Here is an 18,672-nt window from a genome sequence, read left to right as displayed (position 1 = left end):
TTATAAATGAAAAATGTGGTAAGATTGGTTTTCAGATTTAACCATGAAATTATCTTTACTGGAGATATTTATTTTTTCCTGCAGTTTCAGTTTACTATCTAGCATTTCCTACAGGGCAGAGGAAACCTTGGGGCATAGTGGTTAAGAGCTAAGATAGCTAACCAAAAGGGTGGCAGTTCGAATCTATCAAGTGCTCCTTAGAAACCCTATGGTTTCCTATAGGGTTGCTGTGAGTCAGAATTGACTCAACAGTGACAGGTTTGGTTGTAGATATGGCAGTAACAAATTGCTTCAGATTTTCCTTACATTAGAGTGTCTTAATTTCACCCCCATTTTTGAAGGACAATTTTACTTCATACAAAATACTTGGTTGACAGGTTTTGTTGTTGTTGTTGTTGGTTTCTTTCAGTACTTTAAACATGTCATCTAAGTTCTTTCTGGTTCTCATTGTCGCTGAGGAGGAAATAGCAATTACTCATATTGATTATCCTTTTTATGGGACAATTGGCTTCTGTCTTCCTGCTTTTCAGATTCTCTTTATATTAGGTTTTTCACAATTTGAATATGGAGTTCTTTGATTTTCTTTGATAAATGGATTCATGTTTTTCATCAGATATAAGAAGTTCTCAGCCATTATTTCTTCAAATAACTTATTTCTTCAAATATTCTTCAATAACTGTATAAAATAATCTGCCTATTCTATTTTCTCATTCTGGGACTTTCATAACACATATGCTAGTCTGTTTGATAGTGTTTCACAGGGCTCTTAGGCTCTGCTCATTTTTCATTATTCAGTTTTCTTTCTATTCCTCGGACTAGGTTATTTTGATTGTCATATTTTCAAGTTCATCAATTCTTTCTCAGGCTAGCTCAAATATGATGTTGAACTCCTCTAGCAAATTGCTCATTTTAGTTATTGTGTTTTTCAGCACCAGAAGTTCTCTTTGGTTCCTTTTCATCATTTGTCTCTCTTCATTGATATTTTTATTTTGTTCATAGATTGTTTAACTGACTTACTTTAGTTCTATGTGTTTTTCTTTTACTCTTTGAGCATATTTAAGATAGTTGTTTTGTTTTACACTATTTTTCTACTAAGTTCAGTGTGTTGACTTCATCAGGAATGGTTTCTGTCACTTTATTGTGTCCCTTTTAATGGACCATTCTTTTCTGTTCACTGTATGCCTTGTGGTTTTTTGTTAAAAATGGGATATTTGAGTAACATTATGTGGTAACTCTAGAATCAGATTCTCCCTCTTCTTTAGATTTTCCTTGTTTGAGTTAAACAGCTGTTCCCAGAACTAAGACATTTTCCTCAAACTCATGTACCTTTCTAACCTGTACATCATTGTATAACTAAATCTATCTCTGACTTCTCCTAATTTAGCTGGTATGGCTAGTCCAGAATATTTTTATATTGTTTCACTCAATGTCACTATTATCATTTTCTTGAGAATAAATACAAAATTGGAAAATCTCCTTTATTTAGGTGTTAACAAGCTTTAACCATTATGTGGCATTACCACCAAGCCCAAAAAGTGGCTATCAGCAACTACTAAAATTACGTTTCTCTTTGCTAAGTAATCATGCTGATTACTGTTGATCTCCTTTAGAGGGTGGTGGTGGAGCAAATACTGTCCTTTGTTGAAGAGAAAGGAAAAGTGGCCTCAACGTATATACCCTTTTCTTAGCTTTTTCAAGCTTATTGTCCTCCTTTCCATTCTTTAGCATGTTTTCCTTATTTAGTATTTTCCTTATTTATGCCCTGCTCTCACAGAAAGAGAAGTTTAATTACTTAATTAATATCTTTTCCTGCCACCATTTTAACTTAACTTAGAGCTTAAAAACAAAATTTTTATGTTTCCCTATTATTAGAGTATAGCACGAGGTAAGATAAGTTGAGAGAAATTGTGAATGAGGCAGGAAAGAAGGAAGAATAAAAAATGAAAGGAATTAACAGAACCCACAATTTAATTCTAGATCTCACAGGATCATGTCTTGAGAAGAAATATGACCTTCTGTATCTCCAAAAAGTCTGACTGGGGAGAAAAAGAGACAAGAATTTAACTTCCTGCTCCAATCTCCCATGGTCAAAGGACTGTTATCATTATAGTATGGAAAATATAGATGTTTAATATTCATTTCATTCAATATTTCCAGAAAAGTCTTAACACTGATATAAGACACGAAACTAAAATAAGAGGATTAGATGGGAAAAATGTGGAACAAATATCAAATAAAAAAAAGATCCATTTAGTAAATTACTAACATTTTCTCCTTCTAGATTGCTATTCTATGAAAGTGGTAAAAATAACCTTATTAATATTGTTTCAATTTTTGAATTTAATATAATTCATTCCAAGAATTGTAAGCTGTTGTCAGGAGGATAACTTTAGGTGTAAATGACACTTGAATTTGACAACCAAAAGCCAGATGGGGAGATTTAGAAGCAGCTGAATGATTGACTTTACGCTATCATTTCTGCACATGGCTTATTTACAAGCTTATCTTTTTTCTATGTATTCTCTACCAGAATATGTAATTCATCTATTTAAATAGACGTAGCTAGCATTCCTGATGTGGTGCAATGCAGAATTGGGATTCTATCATTTGAGCACTTAACACACTGGTGGTAATACATAATTCAAGCAGTCAGCTCTCTCTATGGGCTACTTATTGCACTTGAACGCTTTTCCCAATGCCTCATGCCTTTCTCAGCCTTTCTATCAAACAAGATTCAATGTTTGGTGTACAGTGCTTTTCATCCGTGAAATCCTACCTGAGCAAAACACAGATGGAAAGTATTATGTGAAACTCTATAAAAAGTTTCCTGACTAAATAGTAACAGAATAAAACAAATGGAGGCATAATCAGTAACTACCCCCACCTTATGTACGTGAAAGTCTCTTTCAAGAGCAAGTTACACAGACCTCATGGCTTGTGAGCCAAGCATGACTGCAGCCCATCACGCCCAATAACTACAAAGGGACACAGTTTCCTTTCCTATAATCACAAGATTTAAAAAAAAAAAAATCTATTTTTTTGTCTGATTTTTTTTTCTTACACTTAAAAAGAATAGAAAGAAGATAAAAAATTTTCCAGCTTGGTCAGAACCAATCTCAAATTTCTGTATAATCTTTAAATAAGATGGACAATAATACCTCTTTAAAATATAACTCATATTTTTAAACCTATATTGAAGTTTCTTAACAATAGTATTGTTGATATTTGAATTAGGTAATTCTCTGGTGTGGGGGCTATTCTATGCATTGTAGACGTTTACCAGCATCACTACTCTGGACTCAATAGATGCCAGTAGCACCTCCCTAGTCATGATGGTCAAAACTGTCTCCACACATTTTCAAATGTCACCTCAGAGCAAAATCTCCTACACTTGAGAACTGCTACCAAACTTTTTTTTTTTTTTGACAACACAATTTTTTGTCACATAATCTAGGAACTGTGGCTATAAATTAAGATATGTCATAGAGAGTAATAAAGGACTTTCTGATTACGTAACAAAACATTTGCTTGTATGCAAAGAAAAACGAAGAGTAGTTTCAAGTTCACAAATAAACTATTTTGGTTTATACATATAATCTAAACAATTGCAGACCTTATTACTCAAAATGTAACAAAAATTTCATAGCTAGACACTTTATTTCAGAATGCCTTCACAGTTTATGATCAATGATATAGTCATAGTAGAGCAAAAACTCAGTCTATTTAATGATCTTGAATTATTGAGTCAACAATCAATAAAATCCCTGAATCTAAATCAAATATGCACTAATTAAACTGATCATAAGATGGTCAGTAATGTCAACAGTGTTTTTTTTGCATCCTGTTGTGAAATATATAAAGAAAGAACAGGAGATAAAAACTTTCATATCAAGAAAGTATTAAAACTCTATGCCTTAAATTTTCACCCCCTTTTTTTTTTTTGTTAAAAATCCTACTTAATTAGGAATAGATTTACATTTCTAGAGCATGTAGATAAATGAATCTCAAAGTATCTAATTCACTATTAAAAACTAGAATTGTTATCATTATAGTATGGAAAATATAGATGTTTAATATTCATTTCATTCAATATTTCCTGAAAAGTCTTAACACTGATATAAAACACAAAACTAAAATAAGAGGATTAGATGGGAAAAATGTGGAATAAAAATCAAATAAAAAAATGATCAGACTTAAGTAGACAGTTGAGAAATGTAGAGGGCTATGAAATAAATATGTCATACAATACAATAGTACACAAAATAAATATATGAATAATAAAAATATAATAAAATATAAATATATTTACTTTAAAACATTAACTAGAAGACATATTAATAGATGTTCTTAATTAAAAACACAATAGAAACTAATTAGAAAAAAAATTAGAGATAAAGGTAAAATAAGTACATTTGTCATAAAAGAAAATAAAATAACACAACTTTTAAGTAACAGAAGAAAAAAATCTTCAAAACATAGACAGGTATTATTTTCATGAATGGGAAGACTGACTAGTGAAATAAACATGTTAGAAATAGTGCCTAGTGCATATTGAGTACATTTTATATGCTATGTATTGTCAATATTTTGCATAAATTTTTCTAATAATCTTTACAAAAATCCCACAAAGTTTTTACTATGATGAAAGCCCAGTTTAGAGAATTATTTAAACTTATAAAATCACTAAATGGAAGAACCAACCTGTAAAACTAAGCAAAAATCTGAGCTCCTAGACAGTTCTTTATTGTCCCTCTCTCTGTCTCTAATTAAAAGATATTGGGAAAGAAGCAAGTTTTACTAAATTCTGTCATGAAAAGATATAGTTATTTTTATTTAACATGAAAATGACTGCAATTCTACTGTAAACACATAATGAGCATCTAATATGACAAGGATTGTCATGAGCTTTGAGGATGTTAAAAAAAAGGTGTTATGGGCGTCTTTTCTTTTTCATTTTGAAACCACATTTATTATATAAATATTCAATTAATTAACCATGGAACTAATGTAATTAGGATATGAACAAGTTGAATTAAAGGTAAATATCTAACAGCACATGTAAAATAACATGGAATTGTAAGCTTCATTTAAATTATATATTTCAACTTTTCAAAATACTTTAGTTCCTACTATTTTATATTATTTTGACTGTAAATTTTAACCATAAAATGTAAAATATATTTTTCTGTTCACTAATTCTTTAAAAATACCAAATATTCATTGCCATTGCAACTGCTTTTGTTCAGATGAAAAACTAGAGGACAATGCACAATTAAATAAAACTTTGGAGAAGGCTTGAATAATTTTATAGCAGCAGGTGAGAACAGAATATTGACTTCCTTTTATCCTTTGATTTATTGCAGTTTTCCCTGTGCATAATATAAACAGAGTATATATTTGAAATATATACTTGAAGCTGTACGTTTGAAACAGTGAAATATGCAGGTATTTGAAACAGTGGTTCTTTGGTGAGAAAAAAGTCAAGAAATCAACTCATCAAGGAATATTACCAGTTAACTGAACATTGTCTGACACATATGTATACTTCTGTTTTGCTTTATATCTCAGTGTGGTCCTTGGCAATATTGTGATGAATTCAGTAAACATTTTTATGTGATAGTTTTTTTACAAAATGGATTAGAATAATATTGTTTTAATTAGTTGAAAAAGATGTGTCTCTAAACTAAAATTGAGGTTTCGTATAATTAAAAGACTAATATGCAAATACACATATCGTAAAATTAAAATTTATACAAACTTAAAACTTCAAAATTTATACAAGGTAAATATTTGTGAGTGGATGGCTATCAGCCTTCTGAAGGTTAAGACTTTTTTTTAAACTAAAATGATAATTTCAAATTTGAACAAATTTATTGTAGAGACAGAATGACAGTAGACATAGAATTTGCCTTTCTGTGTCATTTTATTATCTACAAATGGCACCATCCCAGATTCTAGGGTGGTTGCTTATGAAAGGAAATGGACAGTACTACTCTTGCCATTTTCAGTTAATTAAATTCAAGACGAAAATATGAGGGCATAATGTGATTCCTGGAAACCCTGGTGGTTTGCTTTGAGTGGGGATTAATTTGACAGCAATGGGTTTGGCTTTTTTGGTTTGGTAATATGGGTCCTAATATTTAAAGTTTGTGTTACTTCTTGTAATTCAGTCCAGTAACTTTCTTCCTTATATGAGCAAAACAAACTCTGTGTTACTTAGTAAGTTCACCTGCCTTGCAGCAAGCAATACTAAGAAAATGTCAGTGATAGAATAGGTAATGGGCTAATGCTCTTTCTTGTGAGGTAAAACTTTTCAAATATGGACACTGAGTGATGCTGCTGTAAGAAATTGTTGGTTACATATTTTCACTATATTGTCATTTCCAGACAAATGGGAAACCTTTTCAAATGTATTGGTAAAAATAATATTTTGGTATTTACCTACTGTAAGCCCCAGGAAAATTTATTTTACTTAATTTAAAATATACTGCCATTAGGTGAAGGATTATGAAATAGCCTGCAAATTTTTGTTACACTAAAAATTCCCAACACACAATGGAGTATTATGCAATGATAAGGATCAACAATGAATCTGTGAAGCATCTCATACCATGGATCAATCTGGTGGACATTATGCTCAGTGAAGTAAATCAATCACAAAAGAACAAATATTGTATAAGACCAATACTGTAAAAACTCATGAGAAGGTTTACACACAAAAAGAAACAATCTTTGATGGTTAAGAGGAAGGAGAGGGATGGAGATGGAAAAGCACTAAATAGACAATAGATAAATGGTAACTTTTGTGAAGGGTAAGACAGTACACAATACTGGGAAAGCCAGCAAAACTTGTACAAGGCAAGGCCATGGAAGCTCCATAGACATATCCAAAATCCTTAAAGGATCGAATTGCTGGGCTGGGGTCTATGGGGACCATGGTCTTGGGGAACATCTTGTTCATTTGGCATAACATAGTTTATAAAGAAAATCTTCTACATTCCACTTTGGTGAGCAGCATCTGGGGTCTTAAAAGCCTGTGAGCAGCCATCTAGGGTACTCCACTGGTCTCACCCCTTCAGGAGCAAGAAGAATGAAGAAAACTAAAGATACAAGGGAAAGATTAGAACAAAGGACTAATGGACCACATCTACCAAAGCCTCCCCCAGACTGAATCTAGTACAACTAACTGGATGGTGCCCGGCTACCACCACTGACTGCTTTGACAAGAATCACAATAAAGGGTCCTGGACAGAGCTGGAGAAAAATGTGGAACACAATTCTAACTCAAAAAGAATGATCAGACTTGCTGGCTTAACAGAGACTGGAAAAACCCTGAGAGTACAGCCCCCAGACACCCTTTCAGCTCAGCAATAAAGCCACTCTTGAGGTTTACCCTTCAGCCAAAGATTGGACAGGCCCATAAAACAAAATGAGACTAAAGGGGCACAGCACCCCAGAGGCAGGGACTAGGAGGCAGGAGGGAACAGGAAAGCTGGAAATAGGGAACCCAAGGTTGACAAAGGAGAGTGTTGACATGTCGTGGGGTTGTTAACCAACGTCATAGAATAATGTGTGTACTGACTGTTTAAGAAGAAACTAGTTTGTTCTGTAAACCTTCATCTAAAGTACAAAAAAAAAAAAAAAAAAAAAACCCAAATTGAAGGAAAGAAATCAAAGAGAAGGAAGGACAGAGAGAGGTAGGGAGAGAGACCAATAGACAGGTAGAAATTAATAAACTCAAAAGGTAGAATTCTGAGATAATGATTCCTCTTCTTTCTATAATTTTTGCTTAAGACCATTAGCAAAAATGAAAACAAAATTTTGATGAATTAAAGAGTAACAATCATCAATTTAAAATTATCAGTAGAATAGCTAAGTGCTACAGCTGCTAACCAAAGCGTCGGCAGTTCGAATCCACCAGGCGCTCCTTGGAAACTCTATGGGGCAGTTCTACTCTGTCCTATAGGGTCACTATGGGTCGGAATCGACTCGACGGCACTGGGTTTTTGTTTGTTTGTTTGTTTGTTTTTTTAGTTGAATTGCTTTCTTTAACTATGTTGGTAATTATAAGAACTTATAAGTAGTTAAACTGTATTTCAACCTGTGTTTGAAAACTCTGAAAATATAGTATTTTAGGTTTAATCTTAATTCTAGACATATTTAAATACAAGAAATGTCCTTTATCTTTAAGGTTCCTTGACCTCTGGAAAGCTGGGTATGATAAACTTTTCTTAACGTATGTTTCTTCTGAAAATTTTCAAAGGAAATTTCATTGAAAATTTTGCTGATTTTTTAGCCTTGAAAAAGAACAGACAGAGCAGGAAGTGTGAACCTTGTTGGGTCTTAGACATATCTGATCTAAAAGAGACAAAATTGATTCCCTTAATGAAATTATTGAATATTCTCATTAACAGATTTTATACCCAAAGGTAATTATTTTCCCAAATTCATATGAAGAAAATTACAATGACTGTTAAGGCAGAAACAGGTGAATAATTTGAGAATTTTAAATAATGATTTAAATTTATTAATGAGAAAATGAATGATTTTAGTAGTAATAACTGTACACTGAAGGATGTTAGAACTGGACAAAGCTTTAAATAACTTAACAATATCTAACATTTATAGACATTTATAGAGCACGTACGGTGTGCCAGTTACTTTACTAAGATTGTGAATGATAATCAACACTTTAATCCTGTAAGTCTCCTACAGTTACTGTTACCAATGTGGAGCGAAAACACAGGGACATTGAGTGATTTCTCCATGGCTAAACAAATGCACTAGAAAAAAAAAAAAAAAAAACAAATAGGAAGAGTTAGGACGAGGATTTGGACGAAACCGAATCTAGTTCCAGGGTCCACGTTCTTGGTTAGTACACTTCGCTGACCTACATTTTGCAAGGAGGGAATTGAGACCTAGAGAAATCAAGTGACTCATCAAAATTCATAGAGTTAGGAAGTGACTCCTTTGGTTCAAAAAGTAAATATAATCCACCATTGTGTTTACAGATATAAGCATACTTTTCTAAATGGTTATTAGCTCCGGTACTACACATATGCCATCCCTCATTAGTTTTTTTTTTTTTTTTTTTCCTCATAACGGATTTCATACCAACTCAAAAATACTTTGAAAATATGATTTAAATTCATTTAGCACATTGTTTAGGTAAGGAGGAGTAGAGAAGACAGTAGGCAGAATGGACATCAAAATTGTCCCCTGCATTTAGTGACTGCGGAAGCAGATCAGCTTTTGGAGAATACCTGGCAAGGATTCAGTAAGAAACTTAGTCTCTGATAATACTTATGTGTCAATTTGGAATTGGAACTGTCACCAGAAAATGACACATCTTTGATCTATTTGACAGGAGTTGGGATTTTGTTTACTTTATCAGAGTTCTAAATTTCTCAAGTTAAACACTGTAGTTTTGGTCTCCCAATGCAATTACACTCTACCTAGCTCACCACAGGCAATGAAAAGAAAACCTTTTTTTTTCAAAGAAAAAAAAAAGAATCTATATGATGCCTTTCCCCTCTAGGGGGAAAATTGATAAAAATTTAAGAGTTTTATTTTTAGCAGCCATTCCTTTGGCTTTAAACAAGGTAGTAAACATTCACTGATAAATGCATTACACTTGGATGCTGTTCCTATTCATGTATGATAAATGGGGTTTAAAATAAGAGGAGGTCAAAACTTTATAAAGCCTATGTATTCCCTTGATTCTACACCCCCCCAAAAAAATTCCGTAATCTGATCCCCAAACCTTCTGTCTTTTCAATTTAACCTGTCTGTCAATTGTCAGTTTAAGAGAGTCAGCTATATATATTTTTTCTGTTCTTCCTATGAAAAATGATGGAAATTTTTTCATGACAGTAATTGCAGAAGTTCCACGGGGGCTAATATTCAATGTGCTAGTTGAAGCAAGAAAGTCTGGATACAATTATTGAAGTCATTTCCCAGTGCACCACAGGTATCCTCTAAAGATGAGGAGTGAATAGATTTATTTATTGCTCTCATCAAAAACTCCAGTTTGATGAATAAACCAGTTTGCATCCATGAGATGCTCTCTTCCACATTAGAGATTCAGCTTCAACCTTCTCCATTGTCTAAAAATAGGGAATACATTCTCCCTCCCTTCCCTTCAAGTGAACACTGAACTCTTTCATAGTGGAATATGTCCAGTAGAGGCATATTCGTTACTACATGATACAGCTAGAAGAAATCAGAAAATAGTCCATATATCCTAGTTTATTTGAATATTATGATAAAAATCAGGGATTTGACAGTAGTGATCAAGTTAAATATGAACAGGAGAAACTTGACAGATGGTGTTTTTATGATCAAAATCTAATGTTGATTAGCTCAAGATGCACAGCTGGGGAGTGGAGCAAAGATGGTGAGTGCAGATAATCTATTATTGCCGTGTCTGTTCCATTCTATTCAGTGAAAAACACATTCAAAATATGCCTAAGTGTTCTCATTGTAACTCTGAGTTGTGTCACTGATTTTTAAAAGGCTTCAAATAAGTTGCATCCTATGGGAACCCTTCTAATTCAGAAAGTAGGTTGGCGTGTAATGCAAAACTCTTGCACAAACAAAACAAACGAATTAAAATAAGACAAAAATATTGTACCCTAGTCTTTATCTTGCGATATAATCTAGAGTGTAAACAATAATTTTGTAATTGTGCAGAATTATCATGCACTTAAAATTATATATTGTGTTGTTCTTGGTTCATTTTCTTTAAATGTAATGTGGAAATTAACCCACTTCCTTTTAGCTCTACCTGGATTTTCTTTTTTAGAATGCAATAGCTAAATATTTATGGGGAAGTTCACAAAATATAAAAAGCAGTTGGATTTTTATGAAAAATAGATACTGATTAAAACTGCTTTAAATTTATCTCCAATATTGTACTTTGAGACTAACTTACATGGCTTCTGTTATGAAAAGATTTCAGAGTTACAAACATCTCAAAAAAAGGGAAAATAAATTTCCTATTTCCCTTTTTTAATTGCGTAAGCTTGAAGTTGTCTTAAATTTCATTTCATCTGTTTCTTACCTTTTCTCTCTGCATCTCCTGGTTAATTTGGTTATTTCCATCACTACTTCCATTGAGATCCTTTATTTATCCTAGTTTTCTTGTTCAGTTTGAAGACAGAATTGTTTCCTTATTAGGAGTTGATATGCTGTTTGTAAAAGTCCTAATTGTCAAAATACCCAGTTTCTAATCAAGGCACAGGCACCTGGAAGCTCGTATACACCTGCAATAATTACAGCCACCTGGAACCATTCTTAAACCATAGTAACTGCTCAGTAAATATTTGAAGGAATGAAGGAGGAAAGAAAGGAGATGGATCTTGGGAAGTAATTCAATTCTCTTGATTAATTTAGTTGAGGAAAAAGAAAATAATCAAAACAAATCCATGGATGAGAAAGTTTTAATTTGTAATATGTAATAGAAAAACATATAAGGAAATAAGACAGAATTAATAGAATGAGATATAATTTTATATAATTGGGGGGACATGTAAATAGCATGTTCCATTTCTTATTAGATCATTTTGTACGTGTCTTTAAACTTTCAGATTATCCAAAACTAAACACGTGATTTATCTCCTACCAAAACACCTAAATATAAATATATCCCTCCTCCTATTTTACCTATCTTAAATGACTCGATGGCACTAGTTTTTTTTTTTTTTTTTTAGGAAATGGCTCCATCAGTCATACAGTCATGGAATCTAGAAACTAAGGAGTCCCCATTGCTACCTCACTCTCTCTCAACTATTATGCCCAGTGGATAAGCAAGTCCTGATTATTTTGCTTCCTAGTCTCTCACAATATTCATTTCCTTAAATCTCCATCCCTACTACGACTCGATGGCACTAGTTTTTTTTTTTTTTTTTTACTATTACTTGTACCACCATTTTAGAAATTATCCCCTTTAAGACAAAAAAAAAAAACAAAAAACAAAAAAAAAAACCTCTCTATCCACTTGGACCTTGCTTTAATCCTTTACCACATTGTAGCCCAAGTAATACATTAATAGGGTAAACCTGATTATATTATCTTCCTACTTTAAAATTTTTAGTGGCTTCCCAGTCCTCTTCAAAAAAAAAGAGGAAGAAATTCCTTTATTGTGATCTACAAATCCTTACATGGTTTTCTTTAGCTTTAGCCCTCATTCCCACTCCCACTCTATGTTCTCTGGTTTCACCTGTTTTCCTTTAATCTCATGTTTTCACCATGATCCTTCCTACAACAAAATAATGGAAATAATATTCCTTCTTTTCCTGCCTCTCCATTCCCCTTGTAGTTAAATCACATCAGGCCAACAATTCTCAATTCTATCACTTCCTCAGGGAAGCCTTAAATGGCCAACATTATTGTGTTAATCTCAATCCTTTATATAACATCACATTTGCAGTTCTATATTTATTTGTGCAATTTATTAATTGTTGCTCATAATCCTCACTAAAATGTAAATTCTTGTTGAGCAATGTATGTATCTCATTTTGTTCACCAAAGTATCTTCAGTGCTATACACTGAGTGGACTTATTGGATTCTCAAGTTATTTTCAGTAAAATAAAAGGAGAGAAAGAGAAAGGGAGAAAGAGGAGAATGAAAAGAAGGGAAGCACCTAGGTACATGAAGAGTGTGTTTGACAGGGATAGGGTTTAGGGAAGGCAATTAATTCAGAGGAACATTAATATAATGAGATGTAAAATAGCTTGGCATATTTTCAAAATAAATGAAACGTTAAGTGCGAGAGAGAATGGGCAATGTACAGACTGATCTTACCATTAAAAAAAAAAAAGAAGAAGGAAAATTTCAAGCAAGGCACAGTAACCACTAACAATAATTAATATTGATTGCACTCTATACCTCAGGTGGAAATGTTCCAACTCCTTCACAGAAATTTTCATCACAACCTATGAACTATATTTTGTTATTATTCCCATTTTACAAATGTGGAAACTGAGGTACGGAGAACATAGGTAGTTAGCACAAGATGACAATGCTAGCAAGTGAACAAGCCAGAATTTAAAGCTAGTTAGCACCACTACAAAGCCCATATTCTTGACAATTACACCAGAGACTTTGTTATTGTAATGTTATAGTTTAGGAAATGTACTAAGAGATTAAGAAATTACTTTTCTGGACCAAGATCTTTATAATATCAAAAGAAATACATTTTCCACATTCAATATCATTGTATCCCCCCAGTACAGGGGAAGTCAATACAACTGGACTAAACCAAAAGCTAAGAAGTTTCCTGAAAACAACCAAACACTTTGAGGGGCAGAGTAGCAGGGGTGGCGGTCTGGGGACCATGGTTTCAGGGAACACCTAGGACAATTGGCATAACAAAATGCATTAAGAAAATGTTCTACATCCCACTTTGGTGAGTGGTATCTGGGGTCTTAAACTCTAGCAAGTGGCCATCTAAGATGCATTAATTGGTTTCAACCCACCTGGGGCAAAGGAGAATGAAGAACACCAAAGACACAAGGAAAATATGGGCCTAAGAGACAGAAAAGGCCACGTAAACCAGAGACTCCGTCAGCCTGAGACCGGAGGAACAAGATGGTGCCTGGCTACCACCAATGACTGTCCTGACAGGGAATAAAACAGAGAATCCCTGATGGAGCAAGAGAAAAGTGGGATGCAGACCTCAAATTCTAGTAAAAAGACCAAAACTAATGGTCTTACTGAGACTAAAGGGACCCCAGAGGTCATGGTCCTCAGACTCTCTGTTAGCCCCAAACTAAAACCATTCTGAAGCCAGCTCTTCAGACAAAGATTAGGCTGGACTATAAGACATAAAATGGTACTGGTGAGGAGTGTGCCTCTTAGCTCAAGTAGACTATGTGGGCAGCTCCTGTCTGGAGGCGAGATGAGAAGGCAGAGGGGTATAGGAGCTGGTTGAGTGGAGAGGGGAAATACAGAGTGGAGAGAAGGAGAGTTCTGTCACGTTTTAGGGAGGGCAGCTGGGTCACATAACAATGTGTGTATAAGTTTTTGGATAAGAAACTGACTTGAATTATAAACTTTCATTAAACCACAATAAAAAAAAAGAAAAAATATCATTGTATCCCCCTTCACAAATATGTCAGTGTTGATTTCACACAAGGTCATTGTTTTCTACCACATTGAGCAAATAGTGGCCATTAGAAGGTGGATAGTTTTACTAACTGCACTTCCACAGATCATGAAGATGACACAGGTAGGGGCAATGTTTGCTCTGTTGTTGTACCTGCCGTCACTATACTGGGATAGAACCTTCCCACAAACACAATGTCCATCCTCTTTGTACCACCTTTTAGCACCTACACACATTCCAAAAGTGTTTTCATCTAAACTTGGGAAGTAAAGAGTGATCCTGTAGAACAATCTCTAGCACAAATGCAGTAATGCTTCTTTTTAAAGCTGGCAATTTAAAAAAAAAAAAAAACACAAACCATTTAGGATATTTTTAAAGCTTGTATTTGGGTTCAAGAAAAGTAAACACTACTCTTGAATTTTATCCCTATATTCCTGAAAATATTTCTTTAAAACAATGTAATGTGCAACACAAGTTGTTTCTCAGCACTATAGGAAGGCCTAAACAAAGATATATATGTATATATGTATTTTTTTAAATAAGTAGAAATATAAGAAAACTGACAAGAAATAATTTAGTAGGCCATCAGGATGAAATGAGAGTCAAGTCATGATTAAATCCCCCAAGTCCACAAAACCTACAAAAAACATTCAAACCCTGGTGGTGTAGTGGTTAAGTGCTACAGCTGCTAACCAAGAGGTCAGCAGTTCAAATCCATCAGGCGTTCCTTGGAACCTCTATGATGCAGTTCTACTCTGTCCCCTAGGTCAGAATCGACTCGACGGCAGTGGTTTGGGTTCACTTACAATGGAAAATTAACACAAAATAAATAAGAGCATAATAATTTCTACTTTACAGGTTACAAGGACTGTGTGCAAGTCATTTGAGAAGGGGTAATATATCTAAACTTTGTGGACAACTACTAATTGTTAATTTCTTTACTATCAGCTGATACTTAATAATTGTGAATGGAACGAATAAATATATACAGGTGTTATGGATTGAATACAAAAAAAATTTTTTTTTTTTTTTGGATTGAATAGTGCCCCCAAAATATGTATTGAAACTCTGGCCATATTCTTATATAATTTAGTCATGTGATTAAATCAGCTGACCTTGGGTAGAGCAGATCACCCTCCAAAATGTAATGTAATGTAACATAATCAGTAGGTAGAGGTCCGACTCGATGGCACTAGAAAAAAAAAAAAAAAGAGGTCATAGCAGTGTAGGGTAGATGCTAATCCTAATCACTTCTGCATTATAAAAAGAGCAAATGAGACATAGAGACTTACATACATGGGGAAAGATAGATGCCATGTGAGAATTGGCAAGGAATGAAGAAATGCCTAGGACTGCCTACAGGTAGGTAGACTCTGATTTGAACTTTTAGCTACTATTGTTGTTGTTAGGTGCCACCAAGTTGACTCCAACCCATAGCCACCCCATGTACAACAGAACGAAACACCACCCAGTCCTGTATCATCCTCAAAATAATTGTTATGCTTAAGCCCATTGTTGCAGCCACTGTGTCAATCCATCTCATTGAAGGTCTTCCTCTTTTTCATTGACCCTCCACTTTACCAAGCATGATGTCCTTCTCCAGGGACTGATCTCTCCTGATAACATGTCCAAAGTACTTGAGACAAAGACCCACCAACCCTGCTTCTAAGGAGCATTCTGGCTGTACTTCTTCCAAGACAGACTAGTTCATTTTCTTGGCAATCCATGGCATATTCAGTATTCTCCAACACCACAATTCAAAGGTGTCAATTCTTCAGTCTTCTTTATTCAATGTCCAGCTTTTACATGTGTATGAGGTGATTGAGAACAACTAGGACTACTTGTAGTATTATACAGATTTTATTGGTATCAAACAATGTTAAGAGTTTAGCAGAAGATTAGGCAAATCTGATAAATTATAATTAGAAACGAAACAAATATTCCAATAAAATCTGGAAAGAATATACACATTAAGGAAAAAAGAAATATAATGGAGGCTCTGTGTCATTCAGGATAATGGAAAGAGTTGTTAATAAAAAGGAGAAGAAATAAAGTGATTTTCGTATCAGAACTTTGTGAAATTTTTTATTCCTAAGGCAGTTTTCATGGAACATCAGATGGTGCCCTTGACAAAGATTGACATCTAAAATGAGAAAGTTATAGAGCAACTAGAGTAATTCAAGTCCAATAAATCACCAGGGCCATATGTTACATACTCAAGATTTCTGAAGCAAATAAGTGAGAACTAGCATAGATTAAGGGGGGGGGTGGAGTATGAAATATAACCTTAATGTTTGCATCTGCTTTTTTAAAGCTTGGAAAGTTACTAATTTAAAAACCAAACCCTCTGCTGTCCAGTTGATTTTGACTCAGCGACAATACAGGACAGAGTAGAACCGCCCAATAGAATTTCCAAGGTTGTAAATCTTTACGGAAACAGACTGCCACATCTTTCTCCTGTGGAGCAACTGGTGGGTTTGAACAGCCGATCTTTTGGTTAGTAGATGAGCATTTTACTCACTGCTCCACCAGAGTTCCTCTACTAATTTGTAATAAAAAAAAATTAGAAGAGGATCAAATCAAGAATTTTATGTTTCATGCCTATATCATCCAATGATGTTGAGTAATTTTGAGTATCTTTGTGTTATTCTTCTTTATCTTACCTGGATTCCCTTTATAACCATGCTTTTCTTCCATCCCTCTTCCCGATCTTAGATATTCTTCTAACCACATACAGCTTAATAAGGCAATGATTAGCACCCCTAGATCTTGAAATTCATTCTCACCCATCAAGGCAAAGACAGGTTTATTAGCTCTGGTTTTACACTGGTCCTTCCTCAGAAAATTCGAAGTTTTTGTTTTATTTTTGTTTGTTTTACTTTTGTTCTTACAAAAGCACCAATTGGAATATACAAGATTTGAAACAGAACAGGTATTATCCCATTTTGTTTTTCAGCCATCAGCTAACTATATTATATGGTTTTGGACTCCCATAAAGATGTCTCAAATAATCTAAATTTCTAATCTGAGAAAGTGAAAATTCAAATGAATTTGTTTGTTTTCTATTTATTGAAGTGTAAGATACACAGAACCAATCATTAGAAAAGAACATTGTGTTTGGTAAAGAGTCAGTGAAAATGAGGGAAACCATCCATGAGATGGATTGACGCTGTGGCTGCAACAATGAGCTCAAATGTACCAAAGGTTTTAAAGATAGCTCAGGATAAGGCAATTGTTTGTTGTTATACATAAGATTTATTATATACAAGGTTACCATGAATTGGAGGCATCTCAGCAGCAACTAATAACAGAAGATACAGAGAAAAATACTCTGATATAAATGCATAGATCAATAAATTTTACGCATGTATACCTTCATGTAACTACGAGCTGAATCATTGTGAAGAATATCTCAGTACTCCAGAAATGGACTGTTGCTTTTGACAACTATCATCTCCCCAGAGTAACCACTATTCTGACTTCTGTCACCTTCAATTAATATTGCCTATTCTTGAATGTCAAATATATAGACATAGTCATTGTTTTCTGGCTTCTTTTGCTTCAGATGATGTCTCTGAGATCCATCAATATTGTAGCATCTCTCAGTAGATTAATCTTTCTTTTTTATATTTCTGGGTATTCTAACTAACTAGCCCTAGTTCATCTGACTCATAGTAACCCTATGTTTTATTTATCTTCTGTCCTATTGGGAGATCTCTGAGTCATTTCCACTTTGGGGATTTCACTCCTAAAGCTTTAATAAATATTATTTTATTCATGACTCTTACTGAACATATGCTCTGTTTTTGCTTGATCCTAAACTCTAGAGTCAGTTAGTTATAGGTAAGCTTTTAATTAAATTAAGTAAATAATGTTAAACTGTTGTAAATGTTGAGACAATTAACACTCAAATAGCAATACATGAGAGACCAATTGTTTAATGTACTTGGCAACACTTGGTATCATCAATATTTTAAATTTTAGTGGTTTGGATAGCTAGGTAGTAGTATCACATTGTGGTATTAATTTGAATTTTACTGAGGAGTAATGATATTAAAACATTTTACCTCTTTTTTGACATATCTGTTTAAGTCCATTTTTCAAAGCAGGAATTTTGTCATTCTCTGATTGACTCCTAGGGAATCTTTGTATAGTCTACATTTTAATCTATTATATGTATGTATGTACGTAATATATATGCATATGTGTATGTATGTATGTGTTTATGTATATACATATGTATCTATCTATCCATTATCTATCTATACTATACATTTTGCTAAAATTCAGTGGTTTATTTATGCTTTCTGGTTTTTGAATCCTATTTAAAAACTTTTGTCTATATTGTGTTCGTAAGGATATTTTCCAATATTCTATTCCAAAACTTTATTGTTTTTCATTTCACATTTAGGTTTATGTTTCTTCTCTAAATATTTTTGGTGTATGGTATGATGAAAGGGTTAATATTCTTTTTTTTTTTTAATTCTAAAAGGGAATCAAACTGTTGCAAACACCATTTGTTAAAAATAGCACTTTGCACTGCTGAATTTTAGGTGCATGCTTG

This window comes from Loxodonta africana, chromosome 5 (genome assembly GCF_030014295.1).
Source record: "Loxodonta africana isolate mLoxAfr1 chromosome 5, mLoxAfr1.hap2, whole genome shotgun sequence".
In the NCBI taxonomy this organism is placed as follows: domain Eukaryota; kingdom Metazoa; phylum Chordata; class Mammalia; order Proboscidea; family Elephantidae; genus Loxodonta; species Loxodonta africana.
Note: the sequence above shows the minus strand (reverse complement) of the source record.